The 24,815-nt window shown below is 27.9% G+C and overlaps 2 protein-coding genes across 3 annotated transcripts in view; one reads left to right on the top strand and one right to left on the bottom strand.

The window, feature by feature from the left end:
* The window catches only part of Tk (tachykinin), a 59,231-nt gene that overhangs the window by 28,408 nt on the left and 6,008 nt on the right, over positions 1 to 24,815 (bottom strand). The window lies entirely within an intron of this gene.
* Positions 1 to 24,815, top strand: part of LOC145943996 (COMM domain-containing protein 4) — an 81,720-nt gene that overhangs the window by 5,164 nt on the left and 51,741 nt on the right. Inside the window, exon 2 of the mRNA XM_083052043.1 lies at positions 17,104 to 17,148. The gene's annotated coding sequence lies outside the window, so the exon portion shown is untranslated. The remainder of the gene's footprint in view (positions 1 to 17,103; positions 17,149 to 24,815) is intronic.

Below are 24,815 nucleotides of genomic sequence, written 5' to 3' on the forward strand. Positions count from 1 at the left end.
ATACACTTTAAAATAAATGACTCTTCTCGTTAACATATCTTACACATTCATGAAAATTGCAAAAGTACAATGACACTCTCTCTATTTCCTTCCGAATAACATTATAATTATGTAGGAAACCTATCTTGTAAATTCGTCCCGTATTTCGATAGCTCAAGGTTTATACATATTCAATAAAAGATGTCAGTATCTTTTCCCGCACGAGATTGTTGAGTGCACATTTTATAAAAATAAATTTTATATATATATTTGCTACTTATATATTTATAGAAATATATAAGTTCTTTGATAAAATTATTTTCAAGTGGCATATATGTCATTGATTGATACAATTACATCATATGCATCATATATTAACCGAAACATCGAAGACTTTATAAGATGAGCAAGAATATACATATATTGAAATTGAAAGTATCTTATATACGTTATATAATTGGGTAGTAAAATGTTGTAAATAATATTTATTTTACCAAAATTACGTTTTTAATAATCTCATTACGTTTTTAATAATCTCTCTCTCTCTATCAGTCTTTAGTCAAGAATAATAATCAATTTATGTTATCGAGATTTAATAAAGGTTTTATATGTGACTATGTATATGTGTAATCATTTCAATATACATATATGTATATGTTCATATGCCATATGCACAATTTAAGTTTGACTATTTTAAATCGGTACACAGGTGTCTACAAGAAAATTGACTACAAGAATATTAACGTAATGCGTGAACTCTCGAGAGATTTTAAAGGTCTCGTACTACTTTTATCTTTAACAGATTTGTTTTTTTGAAAAAGATATATCATGTCCCACATGGAAACTTTTTCTTGAAAACACGAAAAAAGATAAGCAAGATACAAATAAAATTTACATATTTATATCAAATAAGTTACAAAAACATTAGCGCGTAAAAAACGAATTCACGAAAGACAAATCTTTATCCGTATTGTTTTTACATCTAATAGATGTGCAATTTTAGAAGACAGGGATCCATGCACAGAAAAGTTTCTCTTTATAATATGAGAAAACAAGATACGCAATATAAACGAAAAAAAGATTTGCTTTGCTTTTATATTATATAATTTGAATCTGAATTTTTATATTATAAATAAAATAATATTCTGTAAATATTTTAACAGATTCTCTTTTGATAATTTAATAAATTTAATAAATTATTTTTTACGCGTCGAATATATATATATATATATATATATATATATATATACAAGGATCAGAGAATATATGCTATTAAAAGAACATGGAGATTTTGAAACATTTTACACATACATACGTACATACACATACGCGCTCACATTTTCATCCTGTATTGTTTCGATATTGTTATTTGTCTGCAAGTGGACCGATACAAAGTATCGGTATTCGAATGATTTCAAGCAGAAGCTAGATACTTTGAATCGATTCTATCAAGTGTGGTCTACCACAGCAAATCTCTTTGAGAATTGTTTCTCTCTCGTTCTTCTCTCTTTCATTATTGGAAAAGACAAAAGAATTTACGCACGTTATCGATTTTCAGACGTAAACAATCATTTGTTTTACAATATTCGATCATCTATTTTTTTTTTATTGTTGTTTTTTATTACGGTTGCGCATAATGACAATTTTATAAAGGAAACATCGAAGCGCGACTAATAGCGATTGGCATAAATCTTTAATGAGATCACATCCCCCAAACATTTTTCGTCTATCCGCCGATAAACGAATGAACGGTGCTTTTATGTTATATACAAGTATGTACACAATGTTTCAGCCTTTTAAAGATAAACCGCAGCTAAAACTACATGCAATTCTAGAACTAATTGTTTTTATTCACAAATAATTCTTTAAGCTTTGAAAATTGTTGTCTATTATCAAAATTTGTTGCAAATTATATATATTTTAAATAATTTTTGCATTTATTTTAAGAAAAGATAAAATGAGGTTGAAAGAGAAAGATAAATTACACTCGTAGTTCATTTAATATAAATAAAAAAGAAATCGATTATTTTTTTAAATAAACTATATGAATTACATTAGATATGTTTTTTTAAATATTATATAATTTATTATTTTTATTATTATATATAGAGTATGTTTTTTGAGGAATTGTATTGATAAACATTAATTAATAGGTGATCATATTAGCATGATTATATTAGTAAACAGAATAATCTATCAACCTTTTTTTTTTAAAGCAGACAATGATAGGCGATTTAAAATTCACGTCACGCAACAATAAATTAGATCACTGGCAATGTCTGCGCGTTGCGTGCTACTATCGTCCTGAAAAGAGTGTACTGCGATAAAATCGACAGTGACGGATGCATATGTACAAGGTGCACCCAGTGTAAAAAAAACGATTCCTAGTTGGATCACAAACCATTGTTTACAGCCAAAGTAATATTTCGTTTCGTTTGTAGATTTGTTTGGATAGGATTCAAAGTTAAATAGAATATTTTTGAGAAGAAACGCGATATATTTTATAAGTTATTTATAATATGTGTAGTTCCATATTTATTTAATTTTTATGATATATTCTTTGATAAACAAAACTCTCATACAAATAAAAAAATTTTTTTTTTAATTTTAATTTTACAGTTACAATATTTTTATCGTATCAAAATTATACTTTTAGAGTATTGTCAGATATATTTACAATAGTTTTAAATACAAACCCCCAGAATATATTTCAGTTTAAGTTATTATTTTTTTCCATTGAAGCGTGTCTTGAGAAAATATTTTCTTTTGATTATATCCTTATAAATAAATGGAAAATCTCTTGTGCAGTGGACGAGGAAATAGTGGAAAGATATGCGCGATTTTCCTGTTTACGTCAGCGCCCGTATTTCAGATAACACAGAGTATACCAGCACTTTCGCATCGACTTTTACTCATAGATTTATTTTTAATCGATCTTTTTTCGCGAAATTTAATTTGATTCTTTTTACAAATTACTCAACATTAAATATCGGTAATCAAATTAAGTATTATTTGCATTCGATCATTTATAATTAAAAGCACGTATTATTTTCTGTTTAGCAATAAATAATTTTATGTTAATCAAAGTAATCCATTTATGAAGGAAAATGCGGATAATCTGGAACACTTTATACATATATGTACATATTGTGCTATGTGTAGTATACGCGCTCTTCATTCCAAGAGACTGTTGGCACCTCGAATGAGAGTTACTTTTTTTTTGTTTTTAGCGTAAATGCGCTTTCTGTCGATAATAATTTCGTATTTTTGCACAAAATTTTCTAAACAAGTTTTTGCTTTCAAATTATATAATAATAATGCCTTTTCACATGCACAATATCAATATTTATATACATTTATATAATTTTGTTATCTTACAACTTACACTCACATATTGGCCTTTTTTTACATTTCTTTAATGTCAAAGATTAACGTAAATAGAAAATTTAAAAAACATGTTACTAAGTTACTGCATGTAACTTATAATGGAGAAAAATATATTTAAAAAATCATTGTATTAATATATTCAAATATTAATAAACGGTATGCTACACACAAAAATGTATGAATAAATATAAGTTGAAAGATGAAAGACACGTGTGCCGCAAAAATGTGAAAACAAGTGAACTAAATAAAAATAAAAAATTTATTCAAAAGAGATAAAAAAAAATTAAATTGCTCGAGGATGGGGAAACAAGTAAAAGAATAAATATACAGAAATGAGCTGATTTGAAAATGAAATGACAGAAAACAGTATAATTGTATCGATGAATCTCAAATCGACAAACCGACGAACAACTGTAAGATCAACGAGAAGCTACGAGAAGTAGCGGAAAGTATGGACAAAAAAACTACAAACTTTTCTCTCGGTTTCTCTCGCAAAATATCTCCTCGTTGAGATACTTGTATCTTACCGAACATATTGAAAGATAAAATAATATTTTCCCAAGAATTTTTAGTTATGTATTTAATATAACAAGTTGATTGTAAAGAATTCGAGCAAGAAGAGATTAAATACTCCTTATTATTGGGTTTAAAACATTAAAAGATTATTCTGCTTTTTATATTTGTAATATGATTATAAATGAATATAAACATAACTTTACACGTAATAGTATATCAACAAAATGTATGTTTAAAATTATTTTCTCATTAGTTATTTTTATATTAAATAAACTTACGTATAATATGTTTAAAAAATCAATTGTTTATTTGTAATAAAACGAATCTAGAAATATAAAATCTCATACAAATACATGCAATGCAGTTCTCTATATATAACATTTGAGTTGGTAAAAATATAATAAAAAGAGCATAAATAATTTTTAAAGTGAAATACTAATGTAGGATTATCTTTAAATGCGGTTAACTGGTTTCAAGTTGCATTTAGCATTGCATGTTGCATAAATCAGAATGAAAGTATATGATATCGAATAACGGATAATGTTTAAGCCATTATTACATTTACATTCCGGTGATGTATAGATATCTGCTATAAGTGATTTACGTTCACAAGAATCTATGATTTCAAAGCGCTATGATTTCAGATCGCATTGTATCTTATCGACCCTCGATGTCTAAATGATATCTATTAATGCTATGTCATAGCCTATTCAGAGCCAAAGAAGATTTTTATATTTCTTTATATATTCTAGTGTTTTAAAAAATCTTTCGAAAATTCATTAAAAAAATATATATTTTTCTATATTTTGTTTAAATCGTAATAAAGTTTATATTTCGTATTGAGTTCTAAATTTTAGTCACCAATCTCGAAATATAATAGTTACATAAAACAGCAAATAGTTGAAAAAGAAATAAATATTATAATTATCTCTTTTTAAAATAATTAACTTTAAATTTTAATTGGATGATTATAAAAAGTGATCTAATATTATAAAAATGGTATTTTATATTTACATATTTATCATTTAATCCTTAAGTTCACGCTTCTACGATTGCTATATAATCTTACTCTGCAACTCAATTGTAATCACTGATTTGCGTGAAAAGAGACTTGTGATATAACGATAACAGAATTAGAGAAACACGAGAAATGTGAACAGTAACCTCAGACAATAAAGACATTACGACCTACCAAAAAGAGGGTGCTCGAGCAGCTCGAGCTTAAGTAAATTTTCACATTGCCATAGTAAGGGTTGTTACACGATTTCATTTATAACGATTGCTGCTCTTGGACTTGTAATATTATATCTCCCCAAATCACAACTCTAATTTTTCTGATACGTATCTAATATTATCATAATATTACGTCTGCGTCATTATATTATATATATATATATAGTATAATTTCATCTTCTTTATTCCGTATTTATATATAATATAAAAAAATCACTGAAAATATTATAACAATTTATCATTTATTACGTGCGTATTAATATGTTCTTAGTTTAATATTATTTTTTTAAATAACGTAATATATAATGAGCATATAAACGTAATCTTTTATGCATATAAAGCCTATCAACAAAAAATTATCAACAAAATTTCGCAGCATTTGTTTTTTGAAAAGTAAATTAAGTTAAAAATTAAATAAAATTATTTAATATTTTTTTATCTTGAAAGAAAAATGATTCATAAAAATTAATGCGTTAATTGATATATTATGCAAATTATATGATTATTGATTATATTATATATTTAATTAAATCTTTTTTTACTACTTTAGAAAATTAACTGCAATTTAATATACAGATAGCCACAATGTAACAATGTTTTATAATTCTTGCAATATATGTATATTTTTTGCGAGTACTCTACTATCATAAAACATTATTTACTTCATAATACAAAAGCTTTTATGAATACGTTGACATGACAAAACGTGCTTATTCAGTGCATTGCAATATGACAATGATATTTATTTAATATTCAAAATTCTATTATTATGTAAACTTACAATATAAACAAAATGATGATTAATGGACCGATTTAATGTCATCGCGCGAACTTAAGGCTAATTTCTACAATGTAATAATTATTGCACTCTATTATTCTTCATCTACTTATCTAATATTTAGACGACTAATATCATTTTCTCAATATAAACGATCTATCATAATTCTGATAATAAATGAATTCTGATAATAAATTTTAAAAAGTAAGTTCGATTTTGAATTACATTAAATTGGTAGGCGATGGATGTAGCATATCGTACGACATCTGTAGTTTTAGAACCACCCTTAAGAATATGGATTAAAATCGTAAACTCTCTTTCGTTTCTTCTTCTCACTTTCACAGCAGTATTTCATTCCACCATTACCTTCCGGAGCGAAAGAAACTGCTCGAGGGGTTTTTAAAGTAGCGATAAAAAAATCATCAAACGCAGGAAACGTGTTCCTCGCAACACATTGCACCGAAGAATTGTGCATCTACATAATGAAGATGCGTTTCAGAAGACACTGATTTATTCTAGGAAAAACATTAAAAAATATCTTTAAAGCAAAAATTCTTCACACGCGTATTTTTAAAAAATATATAACGCGTAATAAATATTTTATAAAAATGTTTAATGTACTCAACTAAATTGTAATCTCTGTTTAATTTATTCTAAAAAATAATTCTTGATAATAATCATTTGTTTTAAATGTAAAAATTATGAAGCATAAATATTTAAGAAAAGAAAAATAAAAACGTAAGAGAGAAAGAGGTATAGCAAATATTGTGCTATTCTTCCAATTATTATTCTCACGAAGAATATAATTAGCTTACTTTTCATTTCCAGTCATTATGAAATGGCGCGGAAAGCTTTAAAGCGACGTTAGAAAAATTGCTCGGAAATAACTCTCTCAATAATCCTCTAGCAATATTATTTTTAAGTTTTCTTTTGTTTTCGACATCAAAACAACAATGTGCTATTTGTGTTGAAGTCAACTTAAAGATGAAGTAAAGATTAAAAGAGCAATTATTTGATATAGTGCATATTATTTGACAAAATCTCATGCATTTATTTAATACAAGTACAACATGATACAAATGTTTTATACATATGTATATTACGGCTATGTTTGCAACAATTCACACATTTGATATCGAATAATAAAGTATCTCATATTCACGATATTCTTAATGTACTCGCTTTTTTATAATTTTCTAAATCTATATATAATTATCAAATTGCAATTATATACACATTTAAAAAAAATATACCCATGGCCAGTTTTATAATTGAGCCACATATTTAGAAACTGTGAATGATTTCCTATATAAAGTGTAACGTCTTATTTTTGTCCGCCTTTTACGTGTTCACTGATTATGTGACAATGTATGTATATCGGACGTCATTGTGTTACAGTATGCTAGAATGCATCTCATGCGTCATCGTAATTAACAGATAGAATCAACCCCTGCTTATTATGAATTATAAGAAATAATCTTTCTTGAATGAAAAAATATCCTACGCTTTTGTAATAAATCTTCGATTCGGTGTAATTGTTTATGCTTAAATTGAATGAAAGTGGTTTTATATATTTCAAGTGAAACGTTAATTTATTATTATATGTAAAGATGTTATCTATAGGCTATTCCTATTTATATACAAGATGTCTCGTGAGATATATGATTTCCATAATTACTTCGAACATGAAAGAGGCGGTAAGCGAAGCAATTTCGAGTACATTTTCATACAAACTTCTTTAGTCACATGTATAAAAAGTATGAACCGATGAGAAAACGCTTTTTTTCGTTAAATTTCAGTGTATAGGTATAATGGCTATTGTCACTTTGTAACGCAATTTTTCTATAAAAACTCTTTCACACATTTCTTATAAAATAATATAAATGCTTACGATATAACTTCATTTTCTTGTTTTATAAAAGGGATTGATGTATTTGTGGATTTATACTGAGATTAGAATAGATGCGTATATAACGCCAACACTAACTCGTGTAAATTGACTTGTCAGATTGTTAGCTTGTTAGCCGTAATGACCATTTTGTGAATGATGGACGGCACTTCAAACCGACAACATATCAATTCACTTCTCAGCTCGGAGGTTTCGAAATGCACGTCAATTTTGAGGGAAAAGCATACTCGTGTATGATTATCTAATGGATCCCAGAACAAACAAACTCTCATGAATTTTAGCGGAAGGTAACGTAGCAAAAACAGTACGGCGGATTGCCGAGAGATGTGTTTGCACATATATCTCGAGAAAGTTTTAGCCGCGTATATATGCGCAATATGCAGTGTGCGCGGCGACGATAATTGCTTCCGATGCATATATAGTTCGTCAGCAAACGTTATAATCACTTTAATCGGCGGGCACATCCGTCAACCGTCGAGGATTTCATTAGGAATCACTTGCCGCGGCACTCGGCAGGTGCCTATGGAAAGCCACGTATGTGCAAACTCGATATAGTCGTTTCATAACCGCCCGATTATAATTTATCGGTTCGCGCAATTTCATGGCTCAAGATTAAATGGCTTAAGATTGTGACGTTAGATTCACCTGCAGTTCGCCGAGAAACAGTAGAACTGACGTTCTCAATCGGCAATGTAAAGTAACGCATAACAAAAGCAGCTATAGCAAGTCGGAAAGTAACGTGAGCGGCATCGTAGACAATGTATAAAAATACCGTCCAGCAATGTTGCAATACGTAATCTGGGAAAATATACGACGTTTCTCTCTTCTCCTTCGCTCTCTGAAAGAAACGTACGTGCAAGTGGCTTATGGTCCTTATATAACGTGCATTGTAAAATGCACGTCGTAACTTTTCATCTGAAAAATAACGTGGAACGTGAGAGACCGGAAGGTGAACGGGATCAAGCTTAATTTCGATATTAAGCAAAGCTATGTCCAAAATTAAATGTTCCAAAATGTCATTAATCCAAAACATTAGACACAGAAATAATTGCTTAACGAGTGGAATTGATGGTATAGTTAAGTGTAAACGAGACTTTGACGTAAATTATATATTTATTCTCAAACCCCGGTTTCTCGCCCTTTGTCTAGTCTTCAGTTAAAATTTTAAAGGGCCGTATCTCATATTTAAAGCTAAATGTGAAACTTTGATTCTCTCAGCTCAAGTTAATACTAGTTGTACTTTTTTACGTGAAGTATATAAAATATAGAATCAATTAGAGAGATGTAAATATGAATCTATGTGATTGTATATATTTTACTATATTTTTAATTCAATTATTAATCGCGATTTAATTATCAATAGCAATTAAAATATTAAGTAAAAAATTCTCTATATGTGAACCAAATATATTTATTAATTTTAATTATCAAAATCATTTAATGTGCGGAAGAGAAAACTTTTAGAAATGCATTAGAGATGCGCGAAATTAAAGTGCAACCATTTTCTCGCAAAAACAGTTTTGTAATTGTTTTATTTGTGTGATCGCATTCGTTTTCGTAATTGCAAAAGATTCAAAATGTGTGTTGCTCGGAGAAAAGATATCTCTTTAAAGTCATCTGTTTTAAGAGGATTATTTTTCCAGGTCCACATCGGTGTCATTAATTAATTAAAAGTTTTGCTACAAAATTCGTATGAATAATGAAACCTATATTTCCTTCAGTTTAGCAGAAAAGACAGAAATGTACGTCTCTATCATTGCCACACGTGGCTGTAAAAAATCTGCAAGCTAAAAAAATTCAAGTAAATTATTAATGTTATCCACCAATGTGGATAAATTATATTGTGTTTGAGTTAATTAGCGTTAAAATTATTTATTCATCCTCCATTGTGAGTTAACATTAAATCTTCAAAAGAGTAACATAGAGAAGCTTGAACAATTTATATTACTTGAAAAGCTTAACTTACATTTTTTAAGCTACAAAACCCTTATTGATTTAAAATGCAAGTCTCAAATGTAACGTGTACTATTCATAAAGTTCGCGAAACTGAAAAGTATCAGTTTTACGCGCCTTTGTTCTCGCCCTTTGTTTTAGGGCCTCTTGGTCAATGTCAGACCGTGTCGTCGGAACACTGAGAATAGAAATATATACTTTGTTCATCAGTGGAGACTGTTTAATGCTTGTAAGCTTTTAGAGAGAGATACGGCGCGGTACGTTATGCTGTATCTTTTCATTCGCTAACGCATTACTATATATATGAATTACATTCATATATGTATATATATATATATATATATATATATATACACATATATACATATATATTTCTATATATACATTTCTATATATATGAGCAAACAAGTGAAAAAAGCAACGAAAATTATATTCATGAATTCGAGCGTGTAACGTTATGCAATAAAAAGCAATTTGCAATCACAAAAAAATAAATATATTTATTTCTTCTATTGTATCGTTGACGCAACGTTAGGAATAATAATTCAAAAAAGTATTTTTCTATTCATCGTTTATTTTTATTCCATGTTTCTGCAGCTAAAGTGTTGAGCGTTTTGTAGTGACTTAAAACGTAACATATAATAATATTGGCGCGATAAAATGTTATGTGATATGATATTTGTAATAATTTAACTTAAAGCATTGCGTATAAAGATCGAATGAATATTAATAAACGCCTAAGCAAACATTACAGAGATTTCGAGTGTTTAAAATTAAATATTTTCTATTTTTGGGAAATGAAAGAATTTCGTGTACTTGACACAAACATAATGCGATTCAAATAAAAACTCAATTAATACATTAAAATCATAAAATTATTTATCAATAACAAGAATGATGTATTTTTATTAATGTAATTCTTTCATCAATAATATGTAATTTCTTTATAGATTATATATATAATTGATTAATAATATTAATGGAACGAGTTAGCGAAATTTAACTACGTGATTTTCATCGATCTAATATTCGACTTTATTTTCAAATAGATCGGAAATTATTGATTAAAAAATTGTATCTGTTTGTGTATCTGATTGTGTAATTTATTTGTATTTATTTTTTCGATAGTATGACTATTTCTATTAATTACATACATATGCATAGTTTTTTATTGAACTAAAATTAAATTCAGTAACCTGAATTTTAAAATTAACGTGAACAGTTATTTCTATTCTTAGCTAATTATATTCTGAAGTTATTTATTTCAGAGATTCGACACACACATCATACATATATAATTAGTAGTGTAGCCAGAATTTAACGACGCACGAGATAAGCGGCGTGAAGAGCTCTACTCAGTAATTACGAGGGACCTGCGTGGTAGTAAAGCTGCGACCTAATGCCACCGTTATAACATTATACATTGCCTTTTACACCTCCGCATGCATTAGGCAACATTGAAAGAACACACAGCTTCAAAAATCTGTTAAAAGCCAAAGTGCAACGTTACTGTAGTATAGACAGATATTATGATTATCGCAATTCTTATCGCAAAACTGATTTCTAATCGTCGAGTCAAAAGCAAACGTATCATGAAAGATGTAGGATGTGAAAATTACAATTTTGATTTCTCGCGTTTCTGTATCTGTATAGTAACTATTGCCGCGTGCAAGGACTTTCGTTGTTTTAGTTGTATATTTGGGCCATATCATGCTCGCAGGCACTGTTTATTTTGCTTTGAAACGAGTAACAGAAGAGAGCGGTAATGTTTGAATACAGTGAGGCACTATTTACAATCCTTTTCTTCTTTCGAAACATTCCTGATATGAAATTGTAGTCAACTGTTTCAGTTTCGTTTCGACCGTATAGCATCCGTCAGATCTTTTCAGTTATGGAGTACGATAAAAGTGCCTTTCAAATTTGCTGTTCTATTTTCTTTTATTATTTTATTTTGATGCTTTATTTTTATATAATATTCAAGTTTGTAAAAATTTTTACTCAAATATTAAGGATGATTCCTCGTTTAAATAACAACTTGTGATATCCGTAAACCTATTTCAAGGAATATCGATGGAAGATTACGAAATGCATTACTTTCTCGATAAAAAATTTAAAAATTAAAAAATTTGTGAGTACGCGAAAGCTAATTAAGATGACATAAAACTTGTAAATTTTATAGAATAATCTTTAATTAGGCATTACTTCAAAATTTCGATGGGATACTTATGATTGACTGCGCTAGGACATAAGATTAACTAACAATTTTCTATGACTAAATTCTAAATGAATGAGAAATGTGATGCATATTTAATAAAGAAATAAATTATATTTATTCTTAAATTTGTTATTGTTGCAGTATATTTAATATATGACGAAGCAGATATATAGACAACAATCCAAAAATAACTACCGTATGGATCGGTGACAAAAATTCAACTGAAACAGGAGGATGAATACAAATAAATTATATACATATTAAAATCACTGTTTATGATCTACACTTTAGCTTTTGATGATTAATTACCATTAGTGATAACAGAAAAAGGTAGAAAACTGAAATGTTAAACACAAGTATGCGTATATATCTGAATCTGAACTATTATCGCCAACTAATACAACGGAGAATTGTGCTTTGTTCCCTCTTATGCGGTCTCATTTTATTTTCTAATTGACAAGCAATTTATTATTATATTTATTGCGTTTAGTATAAATTGACAAAGAAGAGAATCGTATTACAGTTGCATTACAATTGCATTATACAAGACGCTATCGAATTAAATATTTTACATTTTAAATCTGCAGTCGTAAGCCGAAATATCTAAAATATTTTAAATATCCTGAATTATAATAATGTTAGATTAATCACATTAATCAATTAACAATATGTTGACATATTTTATTTGAAAGTCAGAATTTATTTTACAATTATGCTATTTATAATACAAATACTAAATGTAATAATATTTTTGCAAGGAGAGAGAAATATTTATAAAATTATTATTAATTATAAAATAAAAATTATTCTATAAAACAAGAAAAAAATTTTGTATTTCTAAATTTCAAATAATAATTTATAAATTTGTTTGCAATATTGCAATTAACATTAGAATTATGTGTATATGTACGATATCATTATGTATGTATGTGTGTATATATATATATATATATATATATATTAATATATATTGTGTTATATCAATATATATACATGCACACATACACATACATAGTATATTTTGCAAATATTTTTTTAGAAAAAATAAGAATAATTTATATAACCGCTCTTTAGAAATAGCAATTTGTCAAACATGTTGTTATCGCTAGCAACCTTTTTCGCAGTTTTCCCTTTGCGGAATGTTTATTTATTGGATGCTTTGACATTTTGTATATATGATTTATCAGACGTGAAAGCTAAATCAACCGCGTATATCGCAAGAGCAGGATAAAGAGTATAAAGTATAAGCGATATTAAATCAACTTTTCTCTTGATTATTATATATTTTTAAAGATCATTCTTACTTATCCTTGCACTTGCAAAATAACTACAATTTTACATGTAATCACGTATTATGTTCAAATTTATTAGAAAATTGTAATAATATATGCAGAGACTGAAGATTAATGCGAATGTATCATATATTTTGTTTGCACGCATATACGCGCGCGGATGAGAAAAGCGGAAGTTCAAAAATCAAAATTAAGAATGCATTAGAAATATGTAGTTTTTTTTTAGTCAATGTCCTAGCCTTCTTATATTTCTGCCTCATCCTCTATTCGTTTTCCCTTGCGTCACATATTTATATACATTTCCATACGTGATTCTATAGAATATTCATTTCTCTCGACGCTACATAAATCTACAGAACAATTCTCCGGGGATACATGCGTTTGATTCATTGCGCGTCAATATAAATCGGCATTAAACTTGAAAAAAGCATAATCTTTTCGTTGCATGTTTCTGTCTATTGCTGTAAAATGATTTTCTAAAGAATTTTTGTCAGCAATTCCCAAGAACTTGATCCAATAAATATTAGATTTTATTAATAATCGAGTGAGAAATATCTACTACATCGAGAAAGGATATAAGATATTTCAGAATGAGTTAAACTTTTAAATCGATGAAATTATTTGAAATCATTACCCGACTTATAAAATATAATTTCTATTATATTTCAAAATGTCAATTATTATATAATTATGTTATATTATGAACTCGATTTGTAATGTGCTTTATAAGTGCCTGTATAAATTATAGATAAAAAGGATAATTCTGAATAATTTCTGATAGGTTAATAAGACATAGACAATATAAGACAAACTACACACAAGAATTAGTAATCTAACTTGATATACACTCGTCAACAAAATTAACGCATATGTATTTTAAGTCAAAATTTCGCATAATTTCAAATAAGCATAACTCCGCTAAAAATGATTGGATTGAAAAAATTTTTTTTTTACTGTCAAGCTTGAAGTCTCTACTTTAAAAACCATTCGTCAGATTTTTAATTTATCCTCCCTCCCCGTACGCCACTGCTTCAAAAGTAAGGACGTGTTGTTTGTCTCTAAAAAATTGCTTACTTTGACGCACTCCACGGAGTGGAATAAATTTTTTTTGCAAATCTTATCATAACTATCGTAAAATGTGGACTTTTTACTACAAATTTAAAAAAAAAGCAAAATTCGTACGATTTTTTTTCGCGGAGTTATTACATATGAAAGTTACCTGATACAAAGTTTACTGATTAATAATTATTTTTCGTGCGTTTATTTTTATCTATACTATTTTTCGATCTTGTTTAAATAATACGATATCGCGCGTGAATGAACCGCACAATTGATGATAATTATAATATTTCTAAGCGATGTAAATTGTGTACATCGTTGAACGGTTTTCATAGAAAATGCTTCGCATATTTGCTTTAACTTTGTGAATTCGTGGAAAGCAGGCCAGATTAAGAAAAAAATCGGGGACCAATTTACAATTATAATGCCTCTCTTAAATACTACAAAGCAATTTCATGAACCGCATTGTTGTAGCTCTTTCGATCTTTTCAAATAGATGATTGCACGGTTCCGATCTGGGAAATTTAAATTGCTTTAAATATAAAAAACTATATTATACCTATAGATTGACCCTAAATTGCACGTACAAAAGTAATCAAATTATGACAATGTGTTTGAATTGATAAATATGTACTAAATAATTTAAAAAATATTCAATATAGCATAAAGAATTTATATAAAGAAATATTCATTTATTCAAATTCAGATGCAGAGAGTGTGCGGAACAGATCATTCTTTACGTAACGTGCGTTTTAAGTTCAGAAAAGTTTATTTAAAAAAAGTTCATTTAAAAAAATTAAAAATAATTATGTTACTATTCATGATACTCATTGTACACGAAATCTTTTTTATTTTTTTAATCTTAATATTTATACGTAATCGTTTGTAATCGTTAGTCGTGTCGAACTAAACAACCGATTGAACAATTTATATATATTGAATGACGAAATATAAATGTTCTCTTGTATTTATATAGAAAGATATATTTAGCTGATTACGCTTTATTCTTTATATGTACATATCCCATTTATGTATGTCAAATTTATATACACACTTCCCTAAACTGTGAATTACATATAATATAATAGAATATCCGGCTTTCACTTATCGCGATATTTTATCTCTCTACACTTTTATTTTAAATTACTCTCCAAAATTCTTTGACAGAAGAGATAATTATCGTTTCAAATATAAATAAGTCTCTTAATAATCATCGATATATTAAAGTCGAGATGAAATAATGCGGTTATAATTATTATTTATTATTACGATTAATATATAATTTTGTGTCTGTAAGATTTTCATCGTTGAATTAAAATTGTATCTGCAACTTAAAGGCGCGCGTCATTTTATGGTCGATGAATACAAAAGTCTTATTTCTTTTTTTTTTAATTGCATGCTTAGGAGCTGATTAAGTTCAAGCAATAACGGAGTACTATCCAATTACCGCCGGATTAGCGTCCGGTTAGCTGGCAATGAGAAAACTTGTCTGCTTAGGACGATTACCGCTTAAGAGCCTCCAAATTGTATTTACCTCGAGCCTCGTAATCCGCGATTTACCACGTAAATTTCTAACGAGCTTCCAATCAGGATCTCATCTTATCTCATCTTAACATCTGGCTCATCTGTCGCAGTACGGGATTGTGCATTTTAGAAATAAGAATAGTCTTTCTTTACGTATACATAATTTGTACATTACATCTTGTAATGATATGTATGTATATTAAGATGCTCAAACATGTAAAACACACATTTTAGTCTATTTTAAAACATTGCTATTTATCTCTACGAACAATTATCAGCGTGCACGATTAATTAACTCCAAAATTTTTAATAATATAATATATTTTATAATTTATTTTAATAAAAAATTATATTTTGTATTTAGCTCAACTTGAATCGATTAGAGTTCGGTCGATTGTTTTGAAATCATCGTGAAACTCTTCTCTTGTAGCGCCTACCACATTATGTTGCATCGTTGGTGGCTTATATGTATCGCGTTAATGAGTTGACTGGATTACTTAGGCCAATTTTAGTTCGCTACGAAAAGTTGAGCTCCCATTTCTTAGATTGCCTACATTGGTTAACATCAGAAATGGGAAGCTTCTCTCTCATTGCCCTATCTTATACAGACAGTTGTATAGCATCGGTATAGCATCCTGGTGTCTCATATGAAATTGTATCTAACAAGCGAGTTCAAGTCACTTTGAATGTGAATATGCATGGAGACAAGAGTGGAGCGAGTTTGCGTTGATCTTATGATCGATTTCGTCTTCTATCGCTTCTGATTTAACTCTTGTTCGAAATTATTAGTGATATCCTGACTTATCATGCTGCGGACGATTTGCACGTGATCATTATTAATGATCGTTTTTTCCTGAATAAAATGCTCAAGTACAATAAATTCTAGAGAAAAACAACCTGAACAATTTGAAAGGAGAAGAAAGTCTATAATCGGGCGACAGTTGAGCAATTTATTATTTGAATATTATTTTTTCTTAATTGTGTATCTATTTCTCTGTTTATTTGGATCGTTTATTTGAATGACTTAAACAATAACTAGAAACCAAAATTTTTATATATGAAATCCTATATATAAAAGTTTGTCTATTTAAAAATAATTTTTTTTTCAAAAATGTTTACCTAATATAATTATTCTATTAAATATTTGTTTATTACTATATGCATTGAATATCAAATTGAATGTGTACAATAATATTTTTTTGAAATATTATTCATTATATTATCTTACTTTAATTTAGATCTTATTTTTATGTTACAGATCAACCCAGTTCACGTAATCAACTTCGCTGTTATGCATCGATCGGTGAGTGACAAATTTTTATTTTATGGTAAACAGTGCCAAGTATATGTAAGAAGTAAATTTTGACATGTAGCATTAAAAATTTTTGTTTTTTAACTTCTATTTGTTGCATACAAGTATGGGTACTTTTTCATATAATTGGCATGTGTTTTTACCTTTTTTAGAAAGGTTGTTTATATACTATATGTGTCTTGTATATTGTTTATTCTGTATATATTTTGAAAGTTTAACGCATTAATTTTTAATTCAATTAAATATAGTTTTGTGAAAATTTTTATTACTACAACAAATGCATTTAATAAGGCAGGATTTAAAATTTTAAACACGCAGTATATCTCATAAAAAAGTAGATTTTAAATGATTTTGCTATATGTTTTATATTTTTTTCTTATACTTTCTCCTCTTAGATTTTATCTCCTAAGTTTTTAACAATTTTGTCACAAAGAGGAAGTTTTTCGAGAAAGTATCTTCTAAGATCTTTCAGATAACGGCGTGAATAACTATCATCTATTTTCGTCTGTTTTATGCCTTTATTTATCATATAACCCAGAAATGTTGGGCATCATATGCGTCATAACAATATCCCGCTTATACTTTATCATACGATGCGTTGAAATATCCCTGACATTGTCGTTTCGTCTTACGAATCTAGCTATTTTTCACGCTCAACAAACTTTCTGTGTGATTACTTACATCAACATCTGACTGTTAAGATACATCGTTTGTAAAAAATTCTTAAATCACAATTATACATATAAATAATATTTAATCGATGTTATAATAATATAATAATTAATATTTTAATAGAATAACAACATTTAACATTATTTTTATAATTATTTTATTTTATTTTTTTCTTATCATTATTTTTATAATACTAAAAATATTAATATTAAAAATGCCAAACCGAAAAATGATGGTTTCTGTATACCTATACAAATGTGTAACATTTAATTAATATTCTAAATTAACTTTTCTACATGTATTAAAATTGTTAGTTAATGGTTTCATGGGCACATTATTATGCAACAATATATTATTAAATAATTTTTTTAATTTATCTTATTTTTACAATATATCAGTTATTTAGTATAAATATATTTATAGTAAGATTTTATAGCCATTTTTAAACAAATTAATAATTTTTATTAACTTCTCTCTTCAAAGAGAGAGTCAAAAGATCAATACTATTCACAAGTTAATATAAAACCCTCGAGCACGCAGTGCTACGCAACACAATTTCCCTCCCTTTTTCTTTTCATCGCGTTCCCTTAATACGTGGCGGTCACGCAACAATCTTGCACATTTGTGTATGCAAATGAGACGTGACTGATTGTGAGTGCACATGTCGCGATTAAACGTGACAAAGTGATAATGTTATCGCTTGACGAAGGGGTGGACGCGATATTTGGGCACTAGATTCGATACATCTCGTTCGCGGGGTGGTACTCACTAGGACACACACAAAATAGATCAATGAAGCATTTCCGCTACATGGGCGTCGTGTTTGTCGGTGTTGGGATTACAAGTGCTTGCGGTCGTGCATATCTCACATCGCGATGCGACCATTCGTGGACATAGCAGAGGAATGCGCCGGCTTCTTAAAGTTGTGACCCGATGAGGGAAAACTCGCCGCTGAGCTTGTCTAAGAAAGGAAGTAGCGCACGATTATACCCAACCGCCTGAACGCAAAGATATAAATGCAAAGCTGTTGCGTGTTTATAAAATACGCGACAACTTTGAAATCAATAATGCGTCCTCCGCTTTTATTTATCGAGGTATTAAAGCCGTCGCGGAAATTGCGTACTTTCTTGAAAACAGTAACTCTAACGATGACAAAAGACCGACGAAAAGTATGTACTTAAAATAATAATTCGCGATACGTTCGTGTGTCCCATATTGCTTGTTTTAAATACTTTATTATACTTAATATAAGTATTCCTTTGTCATATGTTTGATGTCATATTTTAATGAATAACATTAAATTAGTATTAATTATTTTGCATCATGATTTTTTTTATAAAATTATTTAAATATCGATGATGAATTTTATATCTCTTGCAAAAGAAATACAATTTATTAAATCTCAACTGGTTTTTTGCATCGCTTAATTGCGAATCTATGTTACTACATAAAATACTATATAACATTCGCTTAATTCTAAAACGTTAATAAAGTTCCATATATTATTAAAATGCACAAAATTATATTATTAATATAATTTCTAATTATATTATAAAATTATTTCTTTTTTGCATTTATTGCAAATATAAAAATGCAGTTATGAGAAAGAAAAAGAAAAAAGAGAAGAGATATTACTTATCTAAAATAATTAATAATAGCTCTGAATACACTGCTTAACATAAAAAAATAAAATAAAAACTATCTTTTGTGTGGTTAATTATTTTGTATTGTTTACTTACATATAAATTAATTAATTAAACATAAATAAATATCATTAAATATAATAATGTAATTAGTAAATATCCATTTTCTTTTCAATTAATAGCGGAATATCAGACATAACAAATATTACATATGTTAAAAGCATCTTCTTACATGTTACGAATCCTTCATTTTCGTTTTATCATTGTCATTCGATACTTGAAATCCAAGGTGTATGTATGTAACGTATTGTATTCTCTTATATCTTTCTTTCCAAGAAAAACACGCTTCTCTTCTCTCCTTTTCTCGGGAGAATGATTTATGAAGTTTTCGTGAGAATCCTCCGAGGACCTACCTTCGTCATATTTTCGAGATGTTTATCTGTCGGTTTGTGTATCTCATAAGAATACAAATACCTCAATCGTGTCTATCCCACCGAGATTTTTAATGTTCTACAAATTGCCTTAGTGGAGAAACAATTTTTATCTGTATTCCCGTCGGCAGTTGCCATTTGCCATGCATTCCACGTTGATACTAAAGGAAGAATCGAGAGCTCGATTTATAGGAGAAAGCTGATAAGCCATAATTTTTTATACCATCTTGTTTAAGACGACTAAAGAAAAACGTTTTAATTCGCGCAATGAAATATTACGCACAGACGCACATTAATTTCTAAATTCACTATTCGCTGTATCTAATGTCTTGTTTAATGTAACATTCATCATATAAAGTAACAGATGTGTCCATGTGTCATAATATAATTGGAAAATGGTACGTTTCGTAACTGCAAGTAATTTCGCGATAAATGAGTGACACGCGAAACATCTCGCATGCTTTATTATTAATAATCATTTCATAATTGCGGGTAATATATAACATAGGATTTACGTGCTTAAGAGTTTATTATAGAACGCATATGTATAAATGTTAAACATAATAACATAATATCGGACTAACTGATCATTTATAATTCGTTCTATTCCGACTCTTGTTTGACCAATAAGCATTTCATAAATTTCATTAATTCATATAAGCTGAAATAATGAGCGGCTACGTACTTATTTACGAAATGAGAGCATAATATTATTACGATATTAGAGTTTAGCGCATGCGGTAGATTTAAAGGATTTGTCACTTTCATGTGAACATCTCGTGGTTAGAATCTCTCGCGTAATATTGCAATAGCGTTGATAACACCGTTTGTTGCGTACGTGATGCAGAATGTGAACACGAGCAGACTCAACAAGTGTACCGTTACTTTTCCTTTGTGTTCCTCTGACAGTCCGATTAAACGTTAAACTTTTTGTGTCGCATAATATTCTTGCCTTTTTTAGTCGTTTTATGAGAATAGAAATTAAAGTCAAATTTCGTTGTGTGTCATGTCATAATGTTCATTGGAAATATAATTCATCAAAAATAAGGCTTATCATTTTAAATGTGTATCTTTGTTTCACCATTATCTTGAAAAACTGATCTAAAAATCTCATCCATCATATGTTCCTTGAGAAATACTCTCAGCAGAGTAAATGGCAATATATATAACAATGATAAATTCGCAATTACGATTAGAGAGATCTCTAAACAAAAAATTATCTTAAATAAAACATAAAAAATAAATTTTAAACTAATTTCTGAGCAGTTAGAACTCTACTTGAAATTGTATAAAAAATAAGATTTATTATTTATTAAAATTTTTAAAGCGCGGAAGTTTAAGTTCCTTTAACTTTTAATCTTGAATAATTATGTATTCGCGATTATTTTTTGTAGTGGCGAAAAAATGTTAATTATTTATATTTTATATTATTATTTTATTTGAAATTTATAGTAAAGTTTAAAGAAAAATACGATAACTCGAGATAATCTATGCATTTATATTAATTATTATTGTGTAAGAAAGAGCTAATCATACGAATTAATTGTTAACCGGATTAATTAATTAATTAATTAATTAATTAATTAATTGCATAGGTTTCATAGCAAAGCAATGATGTGATTTCGCGGTAGTAAATGTTTCAAACGTTTACTAATTTTGTGCTTATACGAAATAATTGAGATTACTGAATGTAACTGCAAGTAGTACGAGCACATATATGTCAGACGCACCGGCTATGCGGCAACTACACATAGACTAATTATTGCTTGACGCGTAATTGCAAAGGCAGCTTTCGCGAGGGGCCAAATTAGTCTCTTAATTATCACTGATGTTTTGCAATTCTCATCAAATTTATGAGTGCAACGAAAACATTTTAATTAATTATTTATCTTCATGGGGAGAATGCGATTAGTATCCTTTGTATTTTTTTTTTACAGATTAATTTTAATTAACACACACACACAATTATCTGCATTTAATTTACAATATAACTAGAGAAATTATTATACTAACCAATTTCCGCGTGGGAAACAATATGATTATAACATAATATACTTTTGGGAGCAAATAGCAAACTTGAGAGAAGAAAAAAATAGTTTTTTTATTAGAATTTTTTTATTATTACACTATACTATTTATTACACCATACGATTTATATTTCAACGAAGTTTTAATTTAGCACTTTGTTATAAGAATATATAACATTCAAAATTGTAAAAGACATAAATGTGAAAAACGGTTCATCAAAAATGTAAAAGAAAGTTAATTAGTTTAAGAGTAAACGAAATATCTTTGAACATGCGAAGAATAATGTATAAAAGTATCGATAAAATCTGGAATAAAGATAACTCTCGTGGGAATTTTAGGAGCAAGACGTGATACTTCACTATAGGAGAATCGACATTTAACCGTCGCCGAATAACTCAATAACTTCTTATAGCGTAAAACTGGAGAAGTTGAGATTCAGTATAATTATTTTGACAAAAATGAACTGAAATCTGAAAATAAATAGCATCAGCTAATATTTTGTAACATATCGCGTTTACGTTGTAACTAAATAAGCGGATTGCTACATATTCCGACCAATATAAGTGGATTTTGCTTTGGCATTTATTGATATTTTGCGTTTTTTGCGGTTAAATATATAGATAGATAAATAATTCCGTGCGCGCGTGGAAATAGCAATTTGCAAATTTATTTGCCTGATGCAATGCGATAGAAGCATTTTTCCGTTTTTTTTTTTGTAATACAATTAAACTCAAGCTCTCTACATACGAGTACTTCTATAAGAGTACGGATTAAGGGTTACGAAAATTAATGCAAATCTGCAATACAGAACGGATTTGATTGTTTCACGACTCTCGTAACGAATGTTTCTCGCTGCCGCAATTCCGCATATCGGTTTACGCAGAGTTTAAATGATATTTTTTAAATGGAATGTACTTTGATCTTATCAATTTAAATTACGAGATATATTACCATTCTATATTAAAATATAGAATGAAATTCGTTAAAATTGCCATTTATTACAATATTAAAAAGCGTCACAATGCAAAATCGAAGATAAATTATTATTGCGTGGATAAAATTTAGAAAATTAACGATTCTTCACAGAATAAATTGCAGTCACAAAATATTGATTATATATAAAAAAAATTTCTTTTTTTTTCTTTTTCTTCATATAATGTTTTAAAATATAAGTTTTTTGCTCGCATAAATATAAAATGTACGAAAGTAATAATAAGTAATGTTAAAATTAAAATGAAATAATTAATTTACAATGTCACGAATATTGGAATAACAGATAAAAGAAACTACTATATGAAACTGTCCAATATGAAAATTTACATACACATATATTGCTGAGATACAAATTATAAACTTCAAATTATGTCAACAAAACTTTCATTAAAGACTGAATAATGTAACACGCAAAGTTCGTGATAAATACTAAAGATGCTACCGCAATTTGTCATCAGCTTCAACTAATTAATGAAAAATAACAATATTTAATACTTCAATATATTATTGAAATTAAAATTGACGTAAATAATAAAGAGAATAGTTTGCATTTAATCATTTTTTTTGTGTTTATCTACAAATGTTGTTTCATTTTGCAAATGTCATCAAAAATAATAATTGAATCTATCGTAGCTCATAATTAATCAAATTTATTTGTTTAATAAAATAAAATGATTGGTGACACGTAATGCTTGTATGCGAAAAAGACATAAATCTTTGAAGAGAGACATAAGTTCTTTGAATTATAATTTAATATTATCGTCATTTGTGCCATATCGTCAGACTGTATAAGTGTGATGTACGATGAAAAGTAATCAGAATATTCTACCAGCAAAGATAAGAAAAGCAATCTTGAACGAGTATAGTTATATCTACAAACTTTGCGTATTTTCGCCGATATAGATGCAAGACACATTAATTCTAGACCGCAAAACAAAAGGAAAAAAATAGAAACAGAAAAGAAAAAATTAGAGAAAGCTTTTGCCAACTTTTGCAAACTTGTATGGCGCACTATCATGACACAGTTATTTATTTCTATAATAAAGAAAGATATTAATTGAAATATAAATAGAATAGGTGTTCGATATTTTCAATATAAATCGATTATTAATTTAAATTTAATAGCATAATATAATAATTAATTGTTAAAAAAAATAAAAAAATTTATAATAAAAAAACTCATGTTAGAATATATAAATGCATTAATATATATCTATGTGATATGTAAAATTATTTGTTAAGATATTACCGATTTCGGTACTCAACAATCTAAATGGAGATGAATTCGTGTCATGGACATCTTTTAATCGGCAGAGAGTTCTTATTCAAGCTGTATATACGAATTAAGGAAGAATAATAGAAACAAAGAAAGAAATTAAAGGAATACTATATCTTACTAATTAAACGGACAGTCCGAAATTTAAAACTAGATATATTTCTGGAAATAATTTTTTTAATTTAATCTAAAATTTGGCTCAAGAAACATTTATATCTTATATATAATATGTTTTACTATATATTTTATATCGTACGGATAAAATTATTATTTTGCTTTTCTAGAATCGTAGAATCTAAAGATATTTTGCTCAAATTATCAAAGAAATATTTTATTTCTTATTGCAATGATTGTTGTTATTTATTATATAATTCTTTATGTGCAATTTCTGATGCTGTCTCTAGCGTTGTATATCGTTTACGCTACTAATATAAGATAAATTTGAATCTTTAAAATTTATATAAAAAAATGAAATATATATACATAAAAATATATAATTAATATGAAATTAAAAAGTAGCGCTGTTTTATTATAATTTTTTTTTAAATTTGATGAGAGTAGATTCTTATGAAAGCTTTTAAAAATCGGAATGATCTGCATCAAATTGATTACATA

The sequence above is a fragment of the Prenolepis imparis genome, unplaced genomic scaffold, assembly GCF_030444845.1.
Source record: "Prenolepis imparis isolate NDT839.2.m4 unplaced genomic scaffold, iyPreImpa1.0 SCAF_1, whole genome shotgun sequence".
NCBI lineage: Eukaryota > Metazoa > Arthropoda > Insecta > Hymenoptera > Formicidae > Prenolepis > Prenolepis imparis.